General features: G+C 39.7%; 1 protein-coding gene and 1 long non-coding RNA gene across 2 annotated transcripts in view; one reads left to right on the top strand and one right to left on the bottom strand.

Moving 5' to 3' along the window:
* Positions 1-27,271, top strand: part of LOC125776669 (uncharacterized) — a 532,635-nt gene that overhangs the window by 40,048 nt on the left and 465,316 nt on the right. The gene's annotated exons all lie outside the window — the stretch shown is intronic.
* On the bottom strand, positions 20,155-26,210 carry LOC125776786 (uncharacterized). Its single transcript, XR_007421951.1, has 5 exons — positions 26,023-26,210; positions 25,379-25,964; positions 25,050-25,320; positions 24,867-24,985; positions 20,155-20,538 (listed from the first exon to the last, which is right to left on the bottom strand). It is a non-coding gene; the product is annotated as an uncharacterized LOC125776786 (long non-coding RNA).

The raw sequence follows: 27,271 nt of genomic DNA, 5'->3' as shown, positions 1-27,271 counted from the left end.
ATGAGTTCCTCCTTTACGTCGTCCCGCATCGGCGTGCTTCCTAAAGGTCGGACTACCTTCAGGGCGTCTCCATTTATTTTCGTTATTACGTAACGTTGAATAACGAATTCCTTTAACGATGAGTTATCGTTAAAGAGGCAGAGTATGGCATCTACTTCTCTTATAAATGAGGATAGGTCGTAACCATCACTACCGTTGAATGGCCTTATTCTCGAAGCTTCCTTCAGGAGCTCGGAGCTGTTAACAGTTGCCATGGTGATATTTTTCTTCTCTGTGTTTTTTAAGCTATTGCATAGATTTTATCGCAGCTTCTGAGCGAGGGGACCGAATGCAGAAATTTCGTAACGGAAGTATACCTGACGCTTAAAACGTCACACACAGGTGACGCTGTGTGGCGTAAAAAACACATTGCGGTGACGAAAAATGTTGCATACCACAAAGGCGGTAGTGTCTGGATGCAGGATGACTCATGAAAATAAGATTATAATTGCTTAAGTTGATACAGCATGCTATGCAATAGCTTTACCGCGGCAGTCCCCGAGTGCCACACGTCTTTTTATTTTTTTTTTAACTGTTTTAAGGCCTCGGAAACGCCTTATTTTTATTTTTAAAATTGATTTTGTTTTTTTTTCTTTTTTTTTTATGTGTGGATTTTCTTCGGAAAATCCGAGCGACCCGTTTGACCAATCTTAAGATTATGTCAGACGTTTACCGACTTCGCCAATTATGAAAACAATTTTATACGACCGGCTCTTTAGAGTGTCAGAAAAATGTGTGTCTTTATTTCAAAGATTTTCTTGCTTTTATAGTTTTACAAAAATGCTTATCTTCTAATGTACAAAAATTCTTATCTGTGGGAAAATTCCATAGTGCTGCTTATCCTTTATTACTATCATGTTATAGTTTTACAAATATGCTTATCTTCTAATTTACAAAAATTCTTATCTGTGGGAAAATTCCACAGTGCTGCTTATCCTTTATTTGCATTCAATATTTATTTAGGATCAGTGTTTCTTCTCATATCTTAATTTTACATATCTTCTGGTTTTCTTAAATAAATGTATTTTCTTATCTACCAGACTATCTTCACACCATCTGTGTTTGCTGTTGTTCTTGGGTTAGCATGGGATGTAACTCGTGTGTCATCATGCCAGATTACGATAGGAGCGTTACGATCACGTTTATAATAAGCGTTACGATCACGTATGTCATAATAAGAAATACAGACTTTTACCTGACTAGTGATACGTTCACGGATGTAACGATTCGACCCCGTAATTAAAAAATTAAAAAAAAAAAATTGTTTTAAACTGAAATACATTTAATAGCGTAAAACAATTAACAGTGGTTTAATAATTTTTCGAACCAATTACCTGTTCCGGCTTTCGGTTTTCGGCTCGGCTAAGTGAAATTAGTGAAAAAATATATAAAATAAATAATATATAGGTTATATAGTTAAACACCTGAAATAAAAGAGAAAAAAGCCGAAAAAGCAAGGCATATACATATACATAAAAAAAAGTGATACTTACCTACATACTTATGTTAAAGGGAAAGTGTGACTTTAAAAGTGGAGTGATCCCTATATACAGTGAGTGAAGTGATATGTACAGCAGCAAATCGTTAAAAACTAAACAAAAGAAGTAAAAAAAAGAGGAAAATTAATACTAAAAATATATATACAGAATTGCATACATACATACTCGTACATACGTGATAAAAAGTGTGTGCAAAATCTACTTATCTGTGCTACCAAATTTCTAAACAGAATAAAAAAAGAAGTAAAGGAGAAAAAACGAGACGTGCAGTGTGGTTGCTGAAAAGAAAATAATATAAATACATATGTATGTATGTATGTACTAAGGATTACATTCCCGCTAACTTACCATATTAGAACATACATACATATGTACAAGTGCGCGCAAAACTAAAACTAAAAAGAAAGTGCTTAACTGAAAAAAAAACAAAGCATACATAAGTGTAAGGAAACTGGGAAGCGGTAGGTACAGTGATTTACAAAAAAATTCCACCAAAGCGTTTCAAACAGTTTCGCTTGAAAGTTCCGTGACAAAAAAAATAATTATTAAAGTGCCGGTCTAACGCTAATTAAAAAAAAAAAACGCTAGACAGTGAAGTGCCGCTAACATCTACCGCTTTTTGTGCCGTACCACTAAAAGTTACCGCTTCCAGTGCCGCTACAAAACTCCGCAAGAACATACCGCTAAGTATCCAGTTCTTTACTTCGCTACTGCCACAATCGCTGCTGCCATCAATCCGCTGCCATCAAGTCGCTGCTGCTATCAAGCCGCTCCCTTATACATACATATGCATCCTTATTATTGCGTATATTGTGATTTACATATACGAATTCAAAGTGAACAAGGGATTCTGGGATCTTGCGGTAGCCCCTTATTTTGAAATAAAGGTGAAGAAATTATTAATTGCAAAATTAAATTATCTCGTTTTCCGCAATTTTTTCGATCCGCGTTTGCAATTATCGGTCGTTTTTTCGCAATTTATGTCGACTTTCGTTCGGACATTTTCCGATTAAATTACTTTTTTGTGCTATTGCTCATTTTGCGCATTTATCGGTTTGGCTTTCGTATACTTGGGAATCGATATTATTTTTTTCTCGTTTTCGTAACCGATTCCAAATATATTTGTTGCCAACTTTTATTGCTATTAGTTTGGCTTTCGTATATTTGGGAATCGACATATATTTTTTCGTTTTCGTTATCGATTCTCAATATATCTGTTGCCAACGTTTATAATCTTTTTTTCGGAAATTTAATTTAACCAACGCAAAATGAGCAAGCCAAAGCCAACTCTCGCAAGCCTGTCTCCAAGTAAGGAGTTGACGGACTTAAAATCGTTAAGAACGATGCGAAAAGTCGTTAGATCAAATAGAATTGGAATGTCGTCTCGATATAATAAATTCACATAGTGAAAAATTAATGAAATGCCAATCAAAGATTGAAGAAATTGATAAGGACAACATGGCCCGAGGGGAGTTAGAGGACATAATCGTTGAAACGAAGTCCATAATTAAGTCAATTTTAGCAAAAAATAAAAATTCACTTGCCGAAACATCTTTTGTAGCTTCTCACAGCTCAAGGCTCCCTAAAATGAATTTGCTGCAATTCAAGGGAGAGTATTCCGAGTTTAAAAATTTTATGAGTTTGTTCGAGAGCTTGGTTCATAATGATCCAAATATCCCAGATATTGAAAAATTTAACCATTTGGTAAATTGTCTATCTGGAGAGGCTCTGGGAACAGTTAAAGCGTTTCAGATGTCGGATGAAAATTATCCGAAAGCGTTAGCAAGTCTTAAAAAAGTTTAAATGTTTGATATTTTTCAATACAATATCTAAACTTTTTGAGCTGCCAACAATCAAAAAGCCTTCTGCGCCTTCCCTGCGTTCAATGATTGACGAAGTGTCAGCGGTATATGATTCATTGCTATCGCTGGGCGATGAAAAACAAATAACGAGCACAATAATCATACAGATTGTAATGACAAAGGTTGACCCTGCCACCCGATCCAAATGGGAAGAAGCGCTGGACTATGACAAACTGCTACTGTGGAAGGACTGTGAAGCCACCCTAAATAGGAGATACCAGCAACTATCAGCGGAAGGAGCATCACACTCAAGGACGAAGCCCATACCAACAGGCAGTAAGAGTCATGGGAAGCAACAACAAATGGATAGGCCCAAATCGGCGCTAGTTGCTGCAAACACAAGGCAGCCTTGTTGTCAGTAGTGAAAATCTAAGGATCATCATTTGACTGCCTGCCCCACCTTCAAGGCGCTACCGGTGCAGCAGAGGTTCGAGTTTGCCAAATCGGTACCCTTATGCATAAATTGCTTGTGTAAGGGACATACCGTTTCCAAATGCAGAGCGGATCGTTGCCGCATATGCAATCGATTCCATCACTCGCTGTTGCACCAGTATCCAGTGTCCTTCCACGCTGCACCTCATCCGCAACCATCAACCACACATGCCATGCATACAGCCAGTATGCCGGATCGGGTCATGTTGGCAACAGCAGTAATTCTAGTGAGGACCAGCTGCGGAGATTACCTGTCTGCGAGAGCCTTGCTGGACTCAGGCACCCAAGTCAACTTTATGACGGAGGACTTGGCGCAAAAGTTGTGGATTCGACGCCAGCACAAAACATTAAGCGTAATTGGAATTGGCAATTCCAATACAAATATGGGGTCAAAACTAAGCGCGTTTGTCAAGTCGCGGTTAAATACTTTTGAATTTTCGGCGGAATTCTGGGTAATGCGACGCATTTCGGCAAATCATCCAGACCACAACATCAATGTTAATGGCTGGAAAATTCCGCACAATATTGAATTGGCGGATCCAGAATTCCACAACACACAACACAGAGCAACAAGAGTGTGAAAAAATTTTCCTAAATACAACTCAAGTATTGCCTTCAGGTCGGTTTCAAGTCAGAATGCCTTTTACAGCTGACCGTAAGTTACTCGGTCATTCATATGAAACCGCAGTTCGGCGGTTTCAAGCCCTGGAGAGAAGGACAGTAAAAGATCCAGAACTTCGCAAAATGTGTCTGGACTTTATGAATGAATATAGAGCATTGGGTCACATGAGCCCAACGAACAATAAGATCCCGAGTGAGCCACACTACTTCTTTCCGCATCAATGCGTTTTAAGGCCCGAGAGCACAACAACCAAATTACGTGTTGTATTTGGTGCATCGAGTCGATCTTCAACTCAAATAGCGTTGAATCAACTTTTGATGGTAGATCCAACCATCCAAGAAGAATTATATTCAACTCTTCTTCGTTTTCGCTTACATAAGTATGCACTAACAGCGGGCATTACTAAAATGTACCGTCATATAATTATGCATGAAGAAGACAGAAATTGTCAACTTATTGTATGGAGAGAGCATCCTTCTGAGCAAATTCAAATTTTTCGTCTTAACACCGTAACATACGGCACTGCGCCTGCTCCATTTCTCGCAACACGGTGTTTGCAAATGCTCAGTGAAGCTAATACAATGAAATACCCACTCGGTTCATTGGCCATCAAAAGAGACTTTTATGTTGATGATTTATTAACAGGGTCCGAAAATTTTGAGTCTCTAGATCTTTTGAGAAGTGAGATAATTAAAATATTAAACTCGGCCGGATTCACCTTAACGAAATGGTTTTCGAACCACCCTAATTTTTTCGACAGTGATTGCACTGAAAAGTCATTAAGTTTCAATGACAAAAATTCCACTAAAACTTTAAAAATCCATTGGTTGCCGAAAGAGGATTTGTTTCGCTTTGTTTTAGATAACAATTTTAATGATCTGCGAGCCACTAAACGAAACATATTGTCAGTTTCTGCTCGCCTTTTGATCCTCTTGGATTACTAGCCCCACTAGTTACCAAAGCAAAAATCTTATTGCAAGAGCTTTGGATCCAAAAACTAGATTGGGATGAGTCGATTCCATTGCGCCTTGACACTAGCTGGCAGAACTTTAAAGCCAACCTAATGCAGCTCTCATCGATAAGCATTCCTCGTTACGTAAACGTTGAGTCGAGTGCCATCTGCCAAATACATCGCTTCTCCGACGCCTCAATAAGGGCGTACGGATGCTGCATATACATACGAAGTCAATCTGCTAGGGGTATTAAATGCATGCTGCTTACTGCAAAGTCTAGAGTGGCTCCGCTGAAGACCAAATCTCTTCCGCGTCTTGAGCTCTCGGCAGCACATCTTCTTTCGAAATTATGGTCAAGAGTAGCGCCTATGTTGAGTCGACATTTCGAAAATATTACATCGTTTTACATTGGATTAAAACACATCCATCTTCACTACAAACCTTCGTCACAAACTTTCTTATATGTGGCGTAGATTTCTGTGGTCCGATATACACAACGTTAAAAATACGCGGCCGACCACCCGTAAAAACATATATTGCAGTTTTCGTTTGCTTCACTTCCAAAGCAGTACGTTTAAAATTAGTTTCGGACCTATCTACTAATTCCTTTATTTTCGCCCTCAAAAGGTTCATTGGTCGCCGAGAGATGCCACAGAAAATATTCAACGACAACGCAACCAACTTTGTCGGCGCCGACCGAAAGCTGCGGGAGCTGAAGGAGGCCTTTCTAGCGCAAGCTCCAGAGCTAATGGGATTCGCCGCCGACGAAGGATTCAGCTTCGGCATTATACCACCCAGGGCGCCGCAATTCGGCGGATTATGGGAGGTGGCGGTGAAGTCCGCCAAGCATCTGGTCGTTCGCGCACTCGGCAAAGCTCTACTAACGACGGAAGAGCTCTCAACGCTATTGGCCGAAGTGGAGGCCATCCACAACTCTCGCCCCCCAGTACCTCTGAGCCAAGATCCCAACGACGGCGAGGCGTTAACACCAGCGCATCTATTAATAGGATGCTCCCTGCGGTCATTACCCCGAGAGAAGGTGCCAGTGGACCCAGTTCGTTGTTGCGAGAGATGGCAATTTGTTTGCTGTCTCAAGCAACAGTTCTGGCGACAGTGGTCCAAAGTATACCTGACGGGCCTTCAGGAGCGCAACAAGTGGCTGCACCCCAAACGCAATACGCAGCTCAACATCCTCGTTCTCGTCCACGAGCACAACGTGCCCCGCAGCAGTGGGTACTAGGGCGCGTCGTCGCAACCGTCGACGGGTAAGACGGCAAGGTGCGAGTTGCAGAAGTAGCAACCAAGACGGGCACGATTAAGCGCCCCATCCACAAACTGGCTGTCCTTCCACTAGATATTGAAGGAATCTGATCCTGTCAAGGTGGCCATTGTTGCGTCAAGCGACAAAATATATATTTAAACCTAAAACTAAAACTAAGTAAATTAAATTAGAAAAATTATAAAATATTGAATTATATTATTGTATACTTACCGTAATAATCCATTTGTAATACTAATGTATTACTCACCTTACTTACCTCAACGTAATCTTTTACAATAGTGAACGAAAGTTAAAATTATTATACTTATCCTTTTTTTTGTAATACATATTTACAATACCACTAGTTTAAGCCGTTAGTTTTAAGATTTAGGCTTAGCAATTAGAATAAGAAATAAAGAACTGAATTGTAATTGAACGATCGAACCGAACGCACGCCTTTTCGTTGCCGGAACAGCTTATAAATCTTTCGCGACAGGTAATTGGAGTGAGTTAAAATTGCGCATCCCTAACTATTATATTTTTCGTGTTTCAAAAACGCTTGAAACTTTTCACTATTCATAAAAGTCAGGGTGTTCAAATATCATTGAACATACATACTTATCAGCAAAGCCGAAATACAATCAAAAATAAATATCTATTTTCAAACATACATACACACATACCTATGTACATAAACAACCACATGCATTTAAATGCAATGTGCATCTATGTAAATAGTAATAAAAATATATGGGACACAAGTCATAAATTTACAGAAAAGATAACATTAAACACACACACACACATGTATTGTATTGTACAGTTGAAAACAACCACATGCGGTGTGCCGTAAATATACATATGTTTAATTCGATAACTAAGAACTCAAAAATGGTATATAAGGTTTACATTTTACCAAATAAAATCAGAATGAATAAATTCTCCCTCAATGTAAGACGTTTCATTTCCCCCCACCAGTGGTAAGGAATCACAAGTTCTTTTTTGAGGTCAATGTATGATAATACATACAAATCAAACAATTTTGGTAGTTCGAGCCGGATTTAGTGCTCGGCCAAAATTAAAAAGTCCTGTACTTACAAAACAGGCAAAATACAAAAAAAGCCCTGTTCAAAACATAGGAAAATTAAAACAAAAATAATTGTAAGACGCATATTAACATCATGACAAATAAATTCAAATCGGATACATTTGATTTGGATCTTGGAATCTTCATATTGAAGAGGAAAATTCAACTCCACAGAAAAGTAATGAATTATCTCCACAAAATCACTACAATAAAAAGTGTTGATATTAAACATTTGAAAATTGTGTTTCTTCAAATGCACAATTTTCACACAATGTACTTTTCAAACATTTTTTTTTGAAGTGGAAAATTTGTATTTTGAAATAACGGCGGAGTATTTCCAAAACTTTGTAAATCGAGATTAAAAGAAGGAGAACCCGAAATTACGGACAGCTCTCTTCAGCGTGATGTGCTGATGGAAGATTATACGATAGAAGAAGAACCAGAAATTTTGTACCATTTTGACTCGGATTTAAAATATACAAAGGTTCCAATCTTTTACCTACCTTGTATATATCTATCTTCTGCTGAGGAAGAAACAGCAGAAGTAATAGAGAAAGATAAAAAACAAAAAAATTAAGTTGAAGAAGAAGAAGAATCACTGAAGAACTTGATAAACCTTCAAAAACTGAGGAAAAACAAACTCAATTGGTATCTCTTCCGGCAGGCTCACATTTTGGAGAAATGTGGGAAAGTGCAGTCCAGGATAAATCGATTGAAGATAAGGACGAAGCTGAAGAAACTGATCACATTGATGATGCTAAAGCGCATGAGAAGGAAGAGGAAATTAAAGTTTTACACAAACCAACACAATTGCCGAAAAAGCGCAAAGGTGTTTTAGAAGAGCCAAATGAAGACGTGGATATTAAAGCCGCTGACGATGTAGACATGACACCAGAAGAAGCAGAACCGAACCCAAAAGCCAAGATGAAAAAAAGGATGGGCTGTTCGCCGACAAAACAAGTGCAACAATCACCGAAAGACGGAATCAGCGCAGCAGAGTACACAAAGATGCAAAATAAGAAAGGTTAGGTAAAGGTAAGAAAGGTAAAATCAAAGATACACAGTCGTCGGACGTAAAAGAAGAAAAGCCGACAGGACACGAATTTAAAGAAATAGTTACGAGCAAGCTATCGCTGATACAACACAGGAAGGCGCATAGTCATCGTGAACGTTACTTAGTTTACGACCAAGACAGGATCGTAAGCTGTTGTCACCTTTTTAGCAGTCACATTTGGCGTCCGGCAGAATGTTCAAAATTGAAACGTTCGTTTTAAGTTAAAAAATTTGAAAACATATACAGTCCACTAATTTTAGATAATCATTTCTTTCCCTCGGCAATATGTTCAAATATCATTGAACATGCATACTTATCAGCAAAGCCGAAATGCAATTAAAAATAAATATCTATTTTCAAACATACATACATTCTTACCTATGTACATAAACAATCACATGCATTTAAATGCAATGTGCATCTAAATAATAATAAAAATATATGGGACACAAGTCATAAATTTACAGAAGAGATGACATTAAGCAACATGTATTGTATTGTACAGTTGAAAACAAGCCCATGTGGTGTGTCGTAAATATATTTTTTTTTTGCGGGTGAGGGGGTGGAAAATGCCTTCCGCATCATCGGTGCTGTCGTCACAGCAGCGGTATGTGCCACTTGCAGGTCACTAAAAACCCCCCCTCTAAGGAACCGTCGCCCACCCTGGGACCGCTTTTGCCATTCCATTTTCATTTTTCTCATTGAGAGATTTACATCTGCGTACCTGCGTGCAGGTCCCGCTTTTTGCTGCGTAGCAAGAGTGCAGCGAATTTCTTGATAATCCCCCAGTTTGCTTCACTCTCCAACATGACGCTGACTACATTGTCCGCGGTTATTGTGCCAACCAGGTTCTCTACGGCGATGCGTTCTCCTTGCCAGTGCACACATTCGAAGAATGTGTCTTCAGCGTGGTCTGCTGTCGCGTCGTTGTATAGGCATGACGGCTCTTCGACTTTTCCCATTCTGTGGAGGTACTTTTTGAAGTACCCGTGCCCGGATAACAGTTGGGTTGTGTAAAAATCTACCTCTCCGAATTTTCGCCCTGTCCATGAGTCTAGATCTTTTATAAGCCTAACCGTCCTTCTGCCGCGGCTTTCGGTGTCCCATCTTTGTTGCCATGTTGTTATTGTTTCTTTCTTTATTTGTTCTATTGCGCTCTTGTTGTTATCGGATGACTGCTTTAGCTCCCACAGCTTTTTCCTTTCGTATGCTAGAAGGTCAATTGGGGCATTTCCGCTTATAACTAAAATTGCCTCGCCGGACACTGTTCGGTAGGCTGATGCATCTCTGAGGGCTGCAGTGCGATGCACTCTGGCCGCTACCTTACCCCGGTTTTCCTTTTTGAGCGTATCTGCCCATATCTTAGCTCCGTATAATAAAACGCTGATTGTTGTCGACATTAGGAGCTTTCTTTTTTCTTGGCTAGGGCCTCCTATGTTGGCCATTAGTCGGCTCAGTTGAGAAGTAATCTTCGCTGCCTTTCCTGCGGCGTGCTGGATTTGTACCCAGAAGGTTAGTCTGGTGTCCAGTCTCACGCCCAGGTAGTTAACTGCTTTATTTGTCCTAAGAATATCCATAGTCGTGTGCATGCTTATCTCGAGAGGTATGTGCTTGTTTGTTAGCAGCAATAGCTCTGTTTTCTCCGTAGCGAGCTGGAGGCTGTGTGAGTCGAGCCATGCTTGCGTCCGTATCATTACCTGATTCAGCTTTCCTCGCGCTTTTTCCGTATCCCTTGCTGTGATTACTGCTGCGATGTCGTCCGCGGAGCCTATTAAATATGAGTCATCTGGCATTTCTAGTTTTAACATAGCGTCATAGCTGATGTTCCACAAGTCTGGTCCGAGGATGGATCCTTGTGCTGCTCCTGACGTAACCGCTATCTGTCGTGATCCCTCTTTAGTTTTGTACAGCAGTTTCCTGTTGCTAAGGTAGCTCCGCACCACGGCCCTGAGGTAATCGAGGTAGTACCTTAAAGCTTTTCTCGAGAGCGTCGATAATATCTACCCGTCTAGCGCTGTTGAAGGCGTTTCGGACATCTAGAGTCGCCAGCAACACTATTCTTTTGTATTTATACCATCTACGCTTTCAATGACGCATTTTATTGCTCCTATGGTTGATCTGCCGGGTCTGAAGCCATATTGTCTAGGGGACAGTCCTCCAGCTTCGTTGATGGCCGCTTCAAGTCTGAGTTTAAGCAAGGTTTCATATAGCTTTCCCGCTGTGTCAAGCATACATAATGGGCGGTATGCTGATGGCGAATTGGGGTCTCCTTTTCCCTTTTCCCGTTACTTTTTCTACGGTTCAGGGAATATTCTGGCTTGTTGGCCTTGAGCTTGGCAGTGGCTAGTTGCAGCTCTTCGAGGGTAAACTGGGGGATTTGCGTCGATCCTAGAATGTATTCTGGGTCACTAGCCCTTGTTTCGTATGTGGGAAATAGTGCGTTCACAATGTTATCCATTTTCGCAGCGGTTAGGTCGGGTGGCTTTGCTTGAGCGCCGAGTTTCTTCGTCACTATTTTGTATCCGAGTCCCCAGGGGTTTCTGTTTATATCCTCGCGTAGTTCCTCCCATTTTTTTTTTGCTATCGTCGATGGCATCAGTTTCTTGAGTTGCGGCTCCTCTACGCCTGGATCTCGTGTAGAATCTGCGAAGGCGGAGGCATGTTCGTCTGAGTTGGGCTATATTTTCAGTCCACCGGTAAACTGCTGCTTTATGTTTGCTGTGGGAGGCCTTGGGCATTGCTTTTTGACAGGGTCTTGTTATATTCAGCATTGTGTGCTCGACAGTTTTTCTTGCAATTGTGGGGGAGTTGTTAGATGGGTTTTGGTCGTCTATTGCGGATATTAATTTCGAAGTATCTAGTTTCGCGATGTTCCACTTTCGTTTTCTAGTTGTTTTTCTGTGCTGGTCAGCGTGTGTTCCCGTGTCGATCATAAATGAAATGTAGTGATGATCGCTGCCAGTGTAATACTCCAGGACTTTCCAGTTCTTTATTAAGCCTACCATGCGTTCTGTTAATAGGGTAACGTCTGGTGTGGTTTCCTCGCATCCCGGTCTTCCAAACGTGGCTGCGTTCCCCGTATTGTGCACTACTAGTCCTAGTCGCGCAGCCATTTCTAGAATGCGCATTCATCTCGAGTCCGTGTTTGGCAAACCCCACTCTATCGCTCTGGACTTTAGGTCTCCGGCGATAATCAATTGACTCTCTATAGGCCTGGCTGTGTCCTCTATGTTGTCGAGCTTTTCTTGGAATTCCTGTATACTATCGCTTGGCGTCAAGTAGCAGCTAATTACTGTAAAAAGGTCGCATTTGGCTCAGACGAAGCCGTTGCCGTTCCCATTGTTTGCAGTGCTGATATTACTCCCTGGTGGTAACCATATAGCGGCGGTTGAGCTGCTATCTTCTAGCCAGGTACCTCTCTCTTTCTTTTTTTATTGCTCGCTTATGATGATCATCTCGTAGTCGCTCTCCGTCACCATTTGCGAGAGTAGTGCGTCGGCGGCCTTGCATATTCATTTGCCTCGGTAATTCCTATATACCGTGCATTTTGCGGATCACGGGATGTGATCGGTTTTATCTTGTTTGGCCTCTTTGCAAAGGCATCATGAAGGAAGTTTGTACCATTCTTTCAATTTATGACCTGGTTGGCCAGCCAATTTTAATGCGTGCCTGTCGCATTAGTGCATCAGCTCTATCCTGGTCCAGCGTTACATATGCCCTTACCTGCTCTCTTGTGTTTGGAGCTGTTATGTTAATCGCCAAGCCTTCGGTGGGGTCCTGTAGCGCTTCTTTGACAGCCCCTACTCCTTCATCTTTTGCTGTCAGCGAGTCGAGGTCTCTGATTCCTATAGTAACTTTAGTTTTAAGGTCGGCTACCGTTGCAGTTTCTGTCAGAGTGGACTTAAGTGCCTCACAGAAGCTGGCCTTTGTGGACTGTCCCTTTTCTAGCTCTAGCAATAGGGCCCCGGCTCTTGTTTTGCGGATCCCTTTGATTTTGACTTCTGCTTCTTTGAGATCTACCTTGCTGCAGATATTCTTTAGGACTTCGGCGTAGCTATTTCCTTCTGCTGGTTTTATTATAACGGCCTCTGTTTGTCGTTTTGGCCTATTATTTCCTTTCTGACTTGCGGTCATGCTGTTGACTAGTTGCCTCTTTTTAGGCGCTTTTTCACTCGCTCCTTCGTTTACATGTGTTTTCCTGGCTTTTTTAGGAAAAACTTTTTGCCAGTGGCCGTCGTTTTCGTGTCGTGGAGGCACTGTTTCTCGCGGCTCCACAGGGCTTGTCGCACGCCGCTTCGATGTCGCTGACTCGGGGGTCGTGATGCGTCCGTTTAGATGTGCCCGCCTTTTCTCGGTTTCTGCAGTGAGCCAATTTCTGCGATAGCTCTTGATGACGTCGAAGAGTTCGTCTAGTTGTGCCGCTCCGTTCTTTACGTCCATGCTAACGTTCTTTTGCTTCGCCATCGCCAATTTCATTTTTTGCACTATCCCTTTGCACTTTTCAAGGGATTCTTCTCCTGCTCGTCTCATTTGGGTGATGTATTCCTGTTTCGGCGAGCTCTGAATTCCGTCTTATGAGGCAGCTGGGGTGCTCTTCCCTTCTCCTTGTTTTGCCGGTGCTGCTTGTGTGGCCGGCGTCTCCCTTGAGTCTGTCTTTTCACCAGTCTTGTCTGTCTGCTTTGGAGTAGTGGTGAGTAAGGAGGATCTGAGTATCCTTCTGCTCCTGCGGAAGACCGTTCCGTATTCCTCGTCTTGTCCGTCTTTGTTTTGTTGTTCCTTCTGCTGGTTTTTATGTTGTTGTTTTTGTGGTGTATTCATTTTTCCTGGTGGGTCTCCGTTTCAAGCCGCTATCTCCGCACGTTGTAGCAGTTACCCTTTATGAACCCCGTGGTTATCTATGCAAGCAGGGAGGCCACGCAAGGGTTGACACAAGTCCTTATGGGAGCTTATGTTCAGAGCCAGTGCACGAATCAGGAGTTCATCTCAACTGAACCTGTACGGCCAAATAAATTATGGCGACGTGCATTGAACGTACTTGAAGACCTGCCATGGTTTTAACGAGACAGAGGTGAGAGCAGTATTAGCCTGCCAGCCATTTCGGTAAGATGTCACTCTTATCTACTGAGGTGACAGAATACTGCCCTCCCCAGCCCTTTGTCGATCTAATCCGTTTCGGTTTTCCAGTATGCCATAATCAGAATCTTACTGGCCTCAATTCTGATGGGCTCTTGCTCAGGGTTTTTCGTCGTTTTCTGTGCACATTTGGTGCTGGTCGCTGTATCCCTCGTCGCTTTGTTGCCTCCCTGTCGTGGGTATTGTTATTGTATTGGTGTGCCGTAAATATACATATGTTTATTTAGATAACTAATAACTTAAAAATAGTATATAAGGTTTACATTTTACCAAATAAAATCAGAATGAATATATTCTCCCTCGAAATAAGACTTTTCATTTCCCCCCACCAGTGGTAAGGAATGACAAATTCTTTTTTGAAGTCAATGTTTGATAATACATACAAATCAAACACAGGGTGCTACATATGTTATAAGTTGCGGTTCATATTAGACATAGAATGCCTAGAGCTTCGATATATAATATGTTGCTTGGAGTCGAGCTTCTACTGCGAATGTCTTTTCATTATAGGAAATCTTATTCCTCCTAACAAGTTTTCTGAATCGGATCCTGTATTTAGAGAACAGATGGAGTTGAACACAAATAGAGCTCTGATAACAAGTTTCAATTTTATGATTTCCCGAACATCAGGACATCAAATTTTATTCCATAATTTTCAGAGTCTCTTCGCCCACATTATTAATATACGAGTAAAAGGCGACTGCCTGATGCTATATTCAGATAATATACTCGTATGTTTCATAGAAACTTGGAGGTATCCCTGTGAAAATTTTTGATATACCAGGACTTACTCCAATTAACGAGCTGAGGATAGAGGGGAACGGAGACAAACAATAGGAATAAATACGGCATAATAATACTTATATATATGCCAAGAAGAATTGAAAGTGAACACTGTGCAAGAATCAGGCATTAAAACTGATGATACTTGACTCAAGGCAAATTTACCATTATAAGCAAGTCTCACTTTTACGTAAAAATTACTTTCCAGGCGACGACGAAGATGCGGACAAACATTTTTCATCGAACTTCTTCTTCTTTACTGGCGTAGACACCGCTTACGCGATTATAGCCGAGTCAACAACAGCGCGCCAGTCGTTTCTTCTCTTTGCTACGTGGCGCCAATTGGATATTCCAAGCGATGCCAGGTCCTTCTCCACTTGGTCCTTCCACCGGAGTGGAAGTCTTCCTCTTCCTCTGCTTCCCGCGGCGGGTACTGCGTCGAATACTTTCAGAGCTGGAGTGTTTTCATCCATCCGGACAACATGACCTAGCCAGCGTAGCCGCTGTCTTTTAATTCGCTGAACTATGTCAATGCCGTCGTATATCTCGTACAGCTCATCGTTACATCGAATGCGATATTCGCCGTGGCCAACGCGCAAAGGACCATAAATCTTTCGCAGAACTTTTCTCTCGAAAACTCGCAACGTCGACTCATCGGTTGTTGTCATCGTCCAAGCCTCTGCACCATATAGAAGGACGGGAATTATGCGCGACTTATAGAGTTTGGTTTTTATTCGACGAGAGAGAGCACTTTACTTTTCAATTGCCTACTCAGTCCGAAGTAGCACCTGTTGGCAAGAGTAATCCTGCGTTGGATTTCCAGGCTGACATTGTTGGTGGTGTTTACGTTGGTTCCAAGATAGACGAAATTATCTACAACTTCAAAGTTATGACTGTCAACAGTGACGACTGTTTGTTTGATGACAGGAGATATTTCGTCTTGCCCTCGTTCACTGCCAGACCCATTTGCGTTGCTTCCTTGTTCAGTCTGGAGAAAGCAGAACTAACGGCGCGGGTGTTGAGATCGATGATATCAATATCATCGGCATACGCTAGCAGCTGTACACTCTTATAAAAGATTGTACCTGCTCGATTCCGTTCTGCAGCTCTAATAATTTTCTCCAGCAGCAAATTGAAAAAGTCGCACGATAGGGAGTCGCCTTGTCTGAAACCTCGTTTGGTATCGAACGGCTCGGAGAGGTCCTTCCCGATCCTGACGGAGCTTTTCGTGTTGCTCAACGTCAGTTTACACAGCCGTATTAGTTTTGCGGGGATACCAAATTCAGACATCGCGGCATAAAGGCAGCTCCTTTTCGTGCTGTCGAAAGCAGCTTTGAAATCGACGAATAGGTGGTGAGTGTCGATTCTCCATTCACGGGTCTTTTCCAAGATTTGGCGTATGGTGAATATCTGGTCGGTTGTTGATTTACCAGGTCTGAAGCCACACTGATAAGGTCCAATCAGTTTGTTGGCGGTGGGCTTTAATCTTTCACACAATACGCTCGATAGAACCTTGTACGCGATGTTGAGGAGGCTTATCCCACGGTAGTTGGCGCAGATTGTGGGGTCTCCTTTTTTATGGATTGGGCATAGCACACTTAAATTCCAATCGTTGGGCGTGCTTTCATCCGACCATATTTTGCAAAGAAGGTGATGCATGCTCCTTATCAGTTCTTCGCCGCCGTGTTTGAATAGCTCGGCCGGCAATCCGTCGGCCCCTGCCGCTTCGTTGTTCTTCAGGCGAACAGCCGCTATTCGAACTTCTTCATGGCCGGGTAATGGAACGTCTGCTCCATCGTCATCGATTGGGGAATCGGGTTCGCCTTCTCCTGGTGTTATGTGTTCACTGCCATTCAGCAGGCTGGAAAAATGTTCCCTCCATAATCTAAGTATGCTCTGGGCATCGGTGGCTAGATCACCTTTGGGGGTTCTACAGGAGTATGCTCCGGTCTTGAAACCTTCTGTAAGCAGCCGCATTTTTTCGTAGAATTTTCGAGCATTACCCCTGTCGGCCAGCTTATCAAGCTGAACTTACTTTGCTTATTAAACACTCGTAGAAGTGTTCATCTCGGAATACCAAAGTCATCCCAATGGCGACATGATGTACTTAGGAACTTTGATGACGGCTATTTCATCGAAATGATTCCTGTTCGCCCGGACGAATTTCGCCGCATACTTGATTATATAAAGGACGATAGTGTATTTAATACAAATCCTAGTGGAGCACAACTTCCTTTAAATTTACAATTAGAAATAGTGCTATTTAGGTTGGGATCTTCCAGAGATGGATTATCTATACGAAAGGTGGCTTCATTGTTTGGCGTGGGCGATGGCCACTATTCAAAATATTAAAATGTTAAAAGAGAAGTTTCTGTTTTGGCCAAATGAATATGAACGGTTGGAAATTGTTACTGCAAAGAAGAAATAGAAGCTAGGTTGTACAAGATATATTGATGGATCCGAATTACAGTTGTCTGAAGCCCCAGGCAAAAAATATAAACTTTTTTATTCACGAAAACGCCAATATGCATTTGAGTAGCTAGCTGTTTGTAAATAGAAAACCCTGGAAGTGTTCATGACGCCAAAATCTTCTTGAATAGCTCTCTTGCAAAACATCCTCAACGATTTTTATCCAACTTTCAGTGGATTGCTGAAGATAGCACCAATCACTCAAGCAATCTTTATTTACACCGTTCAGGCAAAACTAACTAAACTACGGAAAAAAGAAAGTATCAATAGGCGTGTTTTATTTGACCAGCAAATTAAGCTATTAGCTTATTTTGTATGGAAGACTTAGCCAACATAATTATGTTGGCTTGTCATAAGCTATCAAAGCTTACATATTGATCTAGAGGCATTGCCAGTTCATCGCTTTTTTCATTCACAATAGCAAGGTTTTCCCAAAAAAAAGTAGTTGGCAAAGCGGGAAACCTTATTTTGACAGATGAAAATGTAAACAAACCAAAATTACATATTTTTTGGATGAGTATTGAGTTAAAATTAAGACAAATATGAACACTTGTTTTCAGTTTTTTGTATTTTAGACTTCAAATAACTAAAATAAATATATTTCTATAGTACATTAATATTCCGTTTACAAATTTGAAATTTCAAACTGAATTGACTTTCAGCTGATTGTTCTTGTCCGCATTACCAACCCAATTCATTTTTAAGCAAATATATGGAATAACCTAAGTGTGGTTTATTTGTCCATGATTTAGCTATTAGCAGAGAACGTATATTTATAGAGAAGGTCCAACAACGGACAAGCGTGTGAACTGTCAAAAGCTAAACAAAATGCGATGAGCGTGTTTCACCACAGCTAGCTAAGAAGGAGAAACTTTAACAGTGGCGTGTGAACAGAGCTGAGCATTCAATGAAAATTATACTCAGAAATATATGTACATTCTTATTACAGACGTATGTTATGCCTGGTTTTCATTAGGTCAAAATAATTGACATCAAAAACTGTCTCAACGAGCAGCTGTTAATTTGGTGTCAAATGCGTTTTCATTGTGTCATAAAAATTCATCGAATGTCGATATAGCAGTGCATTTTAAAAACTGCCGACAATATTTGGCGTCAGATGATTGACAACCCGTTTTCACTATAGATGTCACTTTTGAACAGGCAGTTTGGACAGCTGATTGCAAACTCAATTATTTTTAAAAAGGTGTGTGAAAAAAGTGAAAGGAAAAGAAAAAAATGAATAAAAATAAAAAGATTGCAATAGCAACAGCCGCGCTATTTGCAGTAACAACATTAAGGGCTTGGAAAAGGAAGCGGACTCAACAAAGGAATCTAAAACGGTGTTGGATTAGACCAGGAAGGAATCGTTCCACCTGTGGTTTTTATAATACACTACGAGCCAATCTGGTTTCTCAGGATTTAAAGTGGTTGAAGAACTTCCTGAGGATGACTATGGAAGATTTTGACTTTTTAGTGGCGCGCCTTACTCCACATATTTATAAACTAAATACAAGATTCCGTGAAGCGATATCGGTCGGTGAAAGACTGGCGGTAACACGAAGCTAACTATTTAGCCACAGGAGATAACTTCTCAAGTTTAATGAGTGTTTTTTTATTGGGAAAAACTACTATCTGCCATGTAGTGCATAACACGTGTAGTGCAATTTTTAAAGCTTTAAAGGACGAGTTTTTAAAAGTGAGTATTCATGCCTATTCACGTTAGTCAGTGATAAAATATAAAATATTTTCTAATAAGGTTCCAAACACTCATGAGGAATGAACAGAAATAGCGGAACGTTTTTACCAGCGATGGAATTTCCCTAATTGTTGCGGTGCGTTGGATGGGAAACATATAGCGATTCAGGCGCCTGCGAACTGCGGTTCTGAGTATTTCAACTACAAGAAATACAATAGCATCGTTTTGATGGCTATGGTTGATGCCGGCTATAAATTTTTATTTGTTGAAGTTGGAGCTTATGGTCGGGAGTCTGATGGAGGCGTTTTCGCAAGGTAAAACTAATATAAAATAATACCATTGAACGTTAATAACTAAAAAACATTATTATTTTTCAGATGTGCTCTTTCGACGGCACTTGCAGAAAACAGTTTAAATTTTCCGCCAGCGAAGTCACTTTCACATGAAAGAGATGAAATGCCATTTGTCATTGTAGCTGACGACGCTTTTCCTTTAAAAACATACTTAATGAAACCATTCAGCTTCCGCAATCAAGTTATGTCGTACAAAATATTTAATTATAGGCTATCCAGAGCAAGAAATGTGGTGGAAAATGTGTTTGGCATTTGTGCATCGCGTTTTCGGATCCTCAGAAGACCAATGGACGTTACTCCCGAACATGCGACAGTTATTGTCCTCGCGATTTGTGTATTACGTAATTACCTATTAATACGCAAGTCTATATATATACGAATGTCTGACGTAGACAAAGACACAAATGGCATTACCGATCCAGGTAATTGGCGAATGGAGTTGGGGGAAAATGGAATGCTTCCATCAGCTCGGCCAAGCAGTGTTTTAGGTAGACCAGCAGACAGCGCGATAAATGTCCGTGAAAGATTTATGGAGTATTTCATGACTCCTCATGGAGAGGTTGAATGACAATATAATAGGACAATATTGCATAACTCTTCTTTGTAGTTTACTCCTATCTTTCTCATTTATAAATGTGTAATTCTATAATTTAACTTATTTTATAAATACAAATATTTTCATTATACCTATTTTAAAAACTTTCTGAATTTTAAATAAAACAAAAGTTATATCATTTTGAATTCAATATATATTTATATAATTCATTTCTTATTTTATATTTATTATTTTATTACTAATTATAAAAATACTAAGTTCATTTAAAAATATATATAAAAAGATATAAAAAAGGAACATTAGGTACATCATTTCATTTGACTTGTTAAAGATTTTATATTTAAACGGCATTATGCTGAGCTATAAAATAACAGCAAAATTATGTTTTATTACATATACAATTCTGCAACTGTTTTTATCGTGTGAATTTCTGCTGATACTTAAATATCAACTCACATATGTCCTGCTTGAATTCTCTGGCCAGCTGTGGAGATTCTTGGTCCCACTCACGGCCGTTTGATGTCACAAAGTTGCCTAAATCATTCCAAGCATCAGTTTTTGTAGCAGATGTGAGGGTCTCCAGCGCACGTTGAACCACTTCAATGTATCCATCGTCGTTTTTTTCAACACGACGTTTCCTTAAATTGGGTCGTGATGTAGATGGCGTTGGTGGTATATCGCCAGATACCGTTTCCGAATCAAACAATATTGTTGGAGTGGTCAGGGTCGACGAGCTGTCCTATAATAACAAATAAACACATGAAAAATAAATATTAATATTTTTTTATAAATTATTATATATACATACTAGCTGACCCCGCAGCCGTTGTCCTGCGCGAAATTATGTGTTTTGAAATGAAAAGACAAAAATTCATATCTTATTGATAATCATTTATTTGCTATTTGTCTACATTTTTCTTCAATGTAACGCAGCTTGATAAAAAAAATTTTTTTGTTTCTGTTTCAGTGCGTAAATGTACAGAGAAGATGGTTTTCCAACTCTTGAGCACGCCACGTATATCTGGCCGTGTGAAAAACATAGCATTTCCAAATGTATGCCACCCACTATGCGACTATTCTGTTGATCGTCATTTTAAATTCAATTTTCACTGGAAACGGAATACTTTTGAACCGAATTGGCAAATCGTTAGAACTCAAAAGAAATCCATAGAATCAAGCATTCTCTCCCTTATATTTGATAGGTGCATCACAATCAGATTGCGATGTTGCGGTGGCATACCAGGCCTCTCCAAAGAATTTACAAATTCCACTGGTAATTCACGGTGTCGTCTTTATTGTCAGACGATCGATCGATTTGTATGATTGCAAGTCTCCTGGAATTTGACTTTGAAATTTCCAGTTTAAGTCAACAACATAGGTATTTGTGGCAGCTAAGATTGCTCGTACACTCAAGGAATCGTACTTACGACAGTTTGGCCAATGTTCGTATAAACATTCGTGATGAGTCCATCTTTCGTGAATTGATAAACGGCATATGGGATTGATATCAGACCATGGGAAGTATCAATCAGTATTGACCCATTTCCAATTGTTAGCGTATGCAATGTAAAATGTCTTCGGCAATGTAATTTTTGGTCGTATCCCATAACGCGGATTTGAAGGCTGATCATCGCGAAATGTGTGTGAACTTCAGTGGCATTCGTTTTTCGGGTGGATTGTGTAAGTTCATTCTAATGCATTAGTTGAGAACACACCTGGATGTCCATCTACTCGATGACCCTGCTTCCTGCGTAACAATTTCTTCGATGATGCATCCCATGTATAATATCAACGTATTTCGAAAAGGGCAATGTTCTCGCAAACGGATCACTGACGGAAGTTGAGAAAAAACTCGCTAATGTTAATTTTGTTGCTGGTGGTGTTTCTGTTGACTGTACTGTATTCTCTGGGTTGAAATAGACTCTTTGGTCATTCCCCAAATTAACTTCGAGACGCACAACTGTCGGAAAACGTTCATGAATTTCAAAAGAAATATCCTATAAAGCACTTTATTTCAGTTCACGTATCGACCGTGTCGTTTAAAACCAATAACCGCCATGTTGCTTCCTATGGTGACGTTTTTACAAACGTATTTTATCGATTACACCCAACTGCAATACGCAACATTCACATGACTTTTGAATATGAATTAGACAATAGTGGCGAATATGGTACGACCCATGTGTTGTCAACTTTGATGTGTTGTTAACTTCGATATTTACGCCGATAGAGTGGATATCCATCATTTCCAGCTTGTGTTTCAGAAAAGCACATGGATAATGTTTCGCGCATTTATTGTCAGGCATACAAACCGAAGTGTGATTGTGGTGTCCGCAAGGTCCATGAACCATGTTGGTTTTCATCACTTCATATAATACTGGATCTTTCTCTGCATCATTAATTTCCGCAGAAATGAGTTCATCAATTGGATCTGGTGTGACAACCATCCGCCATCCAAAGAATATGTACGTGCGACAAACCTCTCTTTTGCCACTCAACAGAGTACATTTAGCATCTAACAGTACCACATATATGTACCTACCCTACTCCAAGATAAACTCCATGAAACATCGTAACTGTTGTTTGAAAAGTCGTGCTGTGACATCGTGACGATCGCTTGCTTATTGACCGCGATCCATAATTCCGCACGTATGTCACCGCATCCTGGGAGTACTTCTTGCCTTGCCTTGCCTTTGGCTGCCATACTTTGATGAACCGATATTAGGGCGACCTCTTCGTGGCTTCGTAACAAATTTCAATCTGCAATTGACCTCTTTGTGTGAAACGCACGTAAAGTTTTTACTGAATAATTTTTCTTTTGAATAGCCGGAATAAAAAAGCAAGCCACCGAAATTGAACTATTCAAATAATTTACAAATCAAAATATTGAAAAAACAAAACAAACAAAAATTGAAAAAAAATGTTTATGGAAAAAAGATACTTTTTGGAATTACCCTAAAAAAAAAAAAGTATTCTCCTTGTTTGGGAGGAGACCTATCCGAATTGGTTTCTTTTGAATAGCCGGAATAAAAAAGCAAGCCACCGAAATTGAACTATTCAAATAATTTACAAATCAAAATATTGAAAAACAAAACAAACAAAAATTGAAAAAAAATGTTTATGGAAAAAAGATACTTTTTGGAATTACCCTAAAAAAAAAAGTATTCTCCTTGTTTGGGAGGAGACCTATCCGAATTGGTTTCTTTTGAATAGCCGGAATAAAAAAGCAAGCCACCGAAATTGAACTATTCAAATAATTTACAAATCAAAATATTGAAAAACAAAACAAACAAAAATTGAAAAAAAATGTTTATGGAAAAAAGATACTTTTTGGAATTACCCTAAAAAAAAAAGTATTCTCCTTGTTTGGGAGGAGACCTATCCGAATTGGTCCAGGCGTTCTCTAGTTATAAGCGTAGTAACTAACATCACTTTCTTTTATAGATATTAAGCGATGTGATAAAAACTTGATCCACAGATGTCGCCTTTTTCTTTGGCATCGTTTTGTTTAATACACATTTACGCCAATTTAAGGTTTGAATATTGGATACTGCGATGGTAGCGCCATCCATCGGTCAAACATTCCAAATTTAAAAATTGATTAAAAATGAAAAAATAATTTAAAACACATTTTCCAGTGGACCAAATTGTAAATATAAACCATTCCCGAATCTCCTTGAACGTACACACAAAATTTCATCAAAATCGGTCCATCCGTTTAGGAGCAATTCCAAGGCAAACACACGGTCAGAAGATTTATATATATAAAGATATGAAAAACTAGTTTTAAAACTTACGTATTCATGCATGTAGCAAGCACACACGGCCTTCATGATTTGAAATCATGACATGACTTATTAGTTTATGTGTTGCACATTATACGTTTATATACAAGCATATGCATATACATATGTAGTGATATGAAAATCATTTTGCATGTAAAACTAATAGCATTCACAGTAATATTTATAGTTTGTTTGGACTTGAACACCTTATGTTTCTTATAATTTCTTTAATATTTACACAATATAAATACTGTTGTATTATATTTGTAGCTAATAAAAATTGTATTTGTTGCAACATATACCATATATACCTACATACATATGTAATATAGGGTGATTTTTTAAGAGCTTGATAACTTTTTTTTAAAAAAAAAACGCATAAAATTTGCAAAATCTCATCGGTTCTTTATTTGAAACGTTAGATTGGTTCATGACATTTACTTTTTGAAGATAATTTCATTTAAATGTTGACCGCGGCTGCGTCTTAGGTGGTCCATTCGGAAAGTCCAATTTTGGGCAACTTTTTCGAGCATTTCGGCCGGAATAGCCCGAATTTCTTCGGAAATGTTATCTTCCAAAGCTGGAATAGTTGCTGGCTTATTTCTGTAGACTTTAGACTTGACGTAGCCCCACAAAAAATAGTCTAAAGGCGTTAAATCGCATGATCTTGGTGGCCAACTTACGGGTCCATTTCTTGAGATGAATTGTTGTCCGAAGTTTTCCCTCAAAATGGCCATAGAATCGCGAGCTGTGTGGCATGTAGCGCCATCTTGTTGAAACCACATGTCAACCAAGTTCAGTTCTTCCATTTTTGGCAACAAAAAGTTTGTTAGCATCGAACGATAGCGACCGCCATTCACCGTAACGTTGCGTCCAACAGCATCTTTGAAAAAATACGGTCCAATGATTCCACCAGCGTACAAACCACACCAAACAGTGCATTTTTCGGGATGCATGGGCAGTTCTTGAACGGCTTCTGGTTGCTCTTCACCCCAAATGCGGCAATTTTGCTTATTTACGTAGCCATTCAACCAGAAATGAGCCTAATCGCTGAACAAAATTTGTCGATAAACACATTTCGAACCGAACACTGATTTTGGTAATAAAATTCAATGATTTGCAAGCGTTGCTCGTTAGTAAGTCTATTCATGATGAAATGTCAAAGCATACTGAGCATCTTTCTCTTTGACACCATGTCTGAAATCCCACGTGATCTGTCAAATACTAATGCATGAAAATCCTAACCTCAAAAAAATCACCCGTTATAAAGATATATACTTACATTTATTAAATTTGAAGTGGTGCTCGCTTCAACTTTTAATGTAGGCTCGAGGAACTTTAGCGAATTGTAGAGTGGGTTCCTTGTCCACTTTTTGTATGAGCCCTTCGGTTGAAGGCCGCCTTAAAGATATATATATAATGCAATTTGTTGTGTACTATTGTGTACTATATGTGAAAAACTTACGCGAAAAGAACAACGAAGGCTGTTCCACTTGGCTGATACTTCGGCTCGTGGCATATTTAATGTTTCTGCCACTTCATGCCACTGAGCCTCACACAAATTCCTATCGCGATAATCCGCGGAAAGGAAATTCCAGGTTCCTTCTCTTGACTCCACTTCTTGAATTAGTTGCTCAGTCTCCTCCGCTGTCCACTTTGCGTTCATTTTTCGCACCCGCTTGATGCTTGGAATTAACATTTCTGTATTTGCACTCATTTCTTCTGCCATTTTGAAACTGAAAAAGGTTGGAATAATACACTAATTGAAATTAGAATATATAATAAAACACTTACCTTGAAAAGTGAAAAATCTTTTTTATTTATTTTTGCACATCATTCGCGCGGCAAATGGAAATAATTTGCCAACATGCCGTTTTAATTATTTTGACAGCATTTGACGTCAAATATGACCTAGTGAAAACCCGGCATTAGTCTTTTGGATATAATTTTATACGTTTACATGTAATCATATTAATTGATATGAATATCATTTTGCGTACTTTTCTGAATACATGCAAAACTGATAACATTATAATTAAATTATGCTATTTTCAAAACTATATTTGTAGTTAATGTTCGAATAAGAGTTGTTTATTAAATATTTATAATGTTTGATAATATTATATAATTTATATAAATATGCATAAATATGGTTGTATATATGTACATACATATTCATATGTGTACAACATTGCCGAACAAATAATGTAGACACAAACCAACATACAAATATGGATACGTGTTGAGGCATACGTGTGAAGTAGACGTGTTTTTACTGTGTTCCCGAAATTTCTTGGTAAATTTCTGTTTTTTATTTGTATGAAGTGGGTTATTGTGTGGGACGTTCCAGGAGGATTAACCACCTAAGTGGACACCAAACCTACGGGATTAGATAAGTACACTTTGATTTATACTTAAATATATTCAATAGCACATACCTTTTGTGTTTTCCAATTTGCAAAATTGTTTGGTTTTTTGCCCTTATAACAAGCGTGCAGTTAATTTGTGTTTTCCTTTTTCTGCCGTTGTTATTTTGATCCATCAACTGTTCCCCTCCTTGTGTTTTCGTTTTCCTTTTGGTTTGTGCATTGCCAACCATCGAAAACACAAGTATCAGCTGTTTTCATTCAGTTCTGGCATTGCCAACCGTTTTGCTTTTAAGTTAAGCATAAAAGCTAGCGACTGAACATACACAGCGACGGGTGTTCCCAGACTATTTTTTTTTTCGGAGGTATGGCCTCTGAAAACAGTATTGGGCGAACACCGGATAATCCTTTCCGAAGGATTTCAAAAATAATGAGAACGCCGCCTAATGAAAAAAATGAGGAGTCCGCCGCTGCTGGACCAAATAAGGAATATGATGCTGTCGATAATGTAAGTAAAAGCGATAAGCCCGAGGAATCGCAAAACAGAGAAACGGCTAGCATTTTTAGCAAACTAGGGGAAAACATTAAAGGATTGGAAAACATGATGGCCGGCCAAAGGCATATTAACCAGGCGATGCGTGAACATTGTGACATTACACGCCAAAGCTGAAAGAGTGGATACCCCAGTGAGAAGAGTGTTAATAGGAAAATCATCTCAAGCCTCTATTGGTAGAGATGATAATACCCAAAAAAGAATGAGAGAGGCATCAGGCATTTTACCACCCACAAAAAAGCCAAAAAATATAACTGAAAATGCGCATCTATCGCATAGTGGAGCAGCAAAAACAACCCAAAATGATACCACGACTCTTCAAAACGGAAATGAAGGATGGGTAGACGTGGTTAAAAAGAGGAAACAGGTGGAAAAGAAAATTAAAACAAAACCGGATGCCATCATTATTACGAAGAAGGAAGGGGCGTCGTATGCAGATATTCTGCGAAAAATAAAAAGTGACAGCGGGCTCGAGAAGCTGGGTTCGAACGTAACCTATGTTCGAAGAACCCTCAAAGGAGACCTGCTTTTAGAATTGAAAAATGGAGTAAACACAAAAGCAGAATCCTTCCAAAGCGCCCTGGAGGGAGTGGTTGGAGAAATGGCTATGATACAGTCCAAAACTCACAACGATTGTATGCAAAGATCTGGACGAAATAACAACTCCCGAAGAAATCTGCGCAGCATTGAAAAGGGAGTGTGGAATCCAAAATCTGGAGATAACAAGTGTCAAAAGTCTGCGAAAAACGCGTAGTGGCACACAAATTT

This window comes from Bactrocera dorsalis, chromosome 2 (assembly GCF_023373825.1).
Source record: "Bactrocera dorsalis isolate Fly_Bdor chromosome 2, ASM2337382v1, whole genome shotgun sequence".
Classification (NCBI taxonomy): Eukaryota; Metazoa; Arthropoda; class Insecta; order Diptera; family Tephritidae; genus Bactrocera; species Bactrocera dorsalis.
The sequence above is the reverse complement of the archived record's forward strand: the minus strand, read 5'-3'. Positions and strand labels throughout refer to the sequence as shown.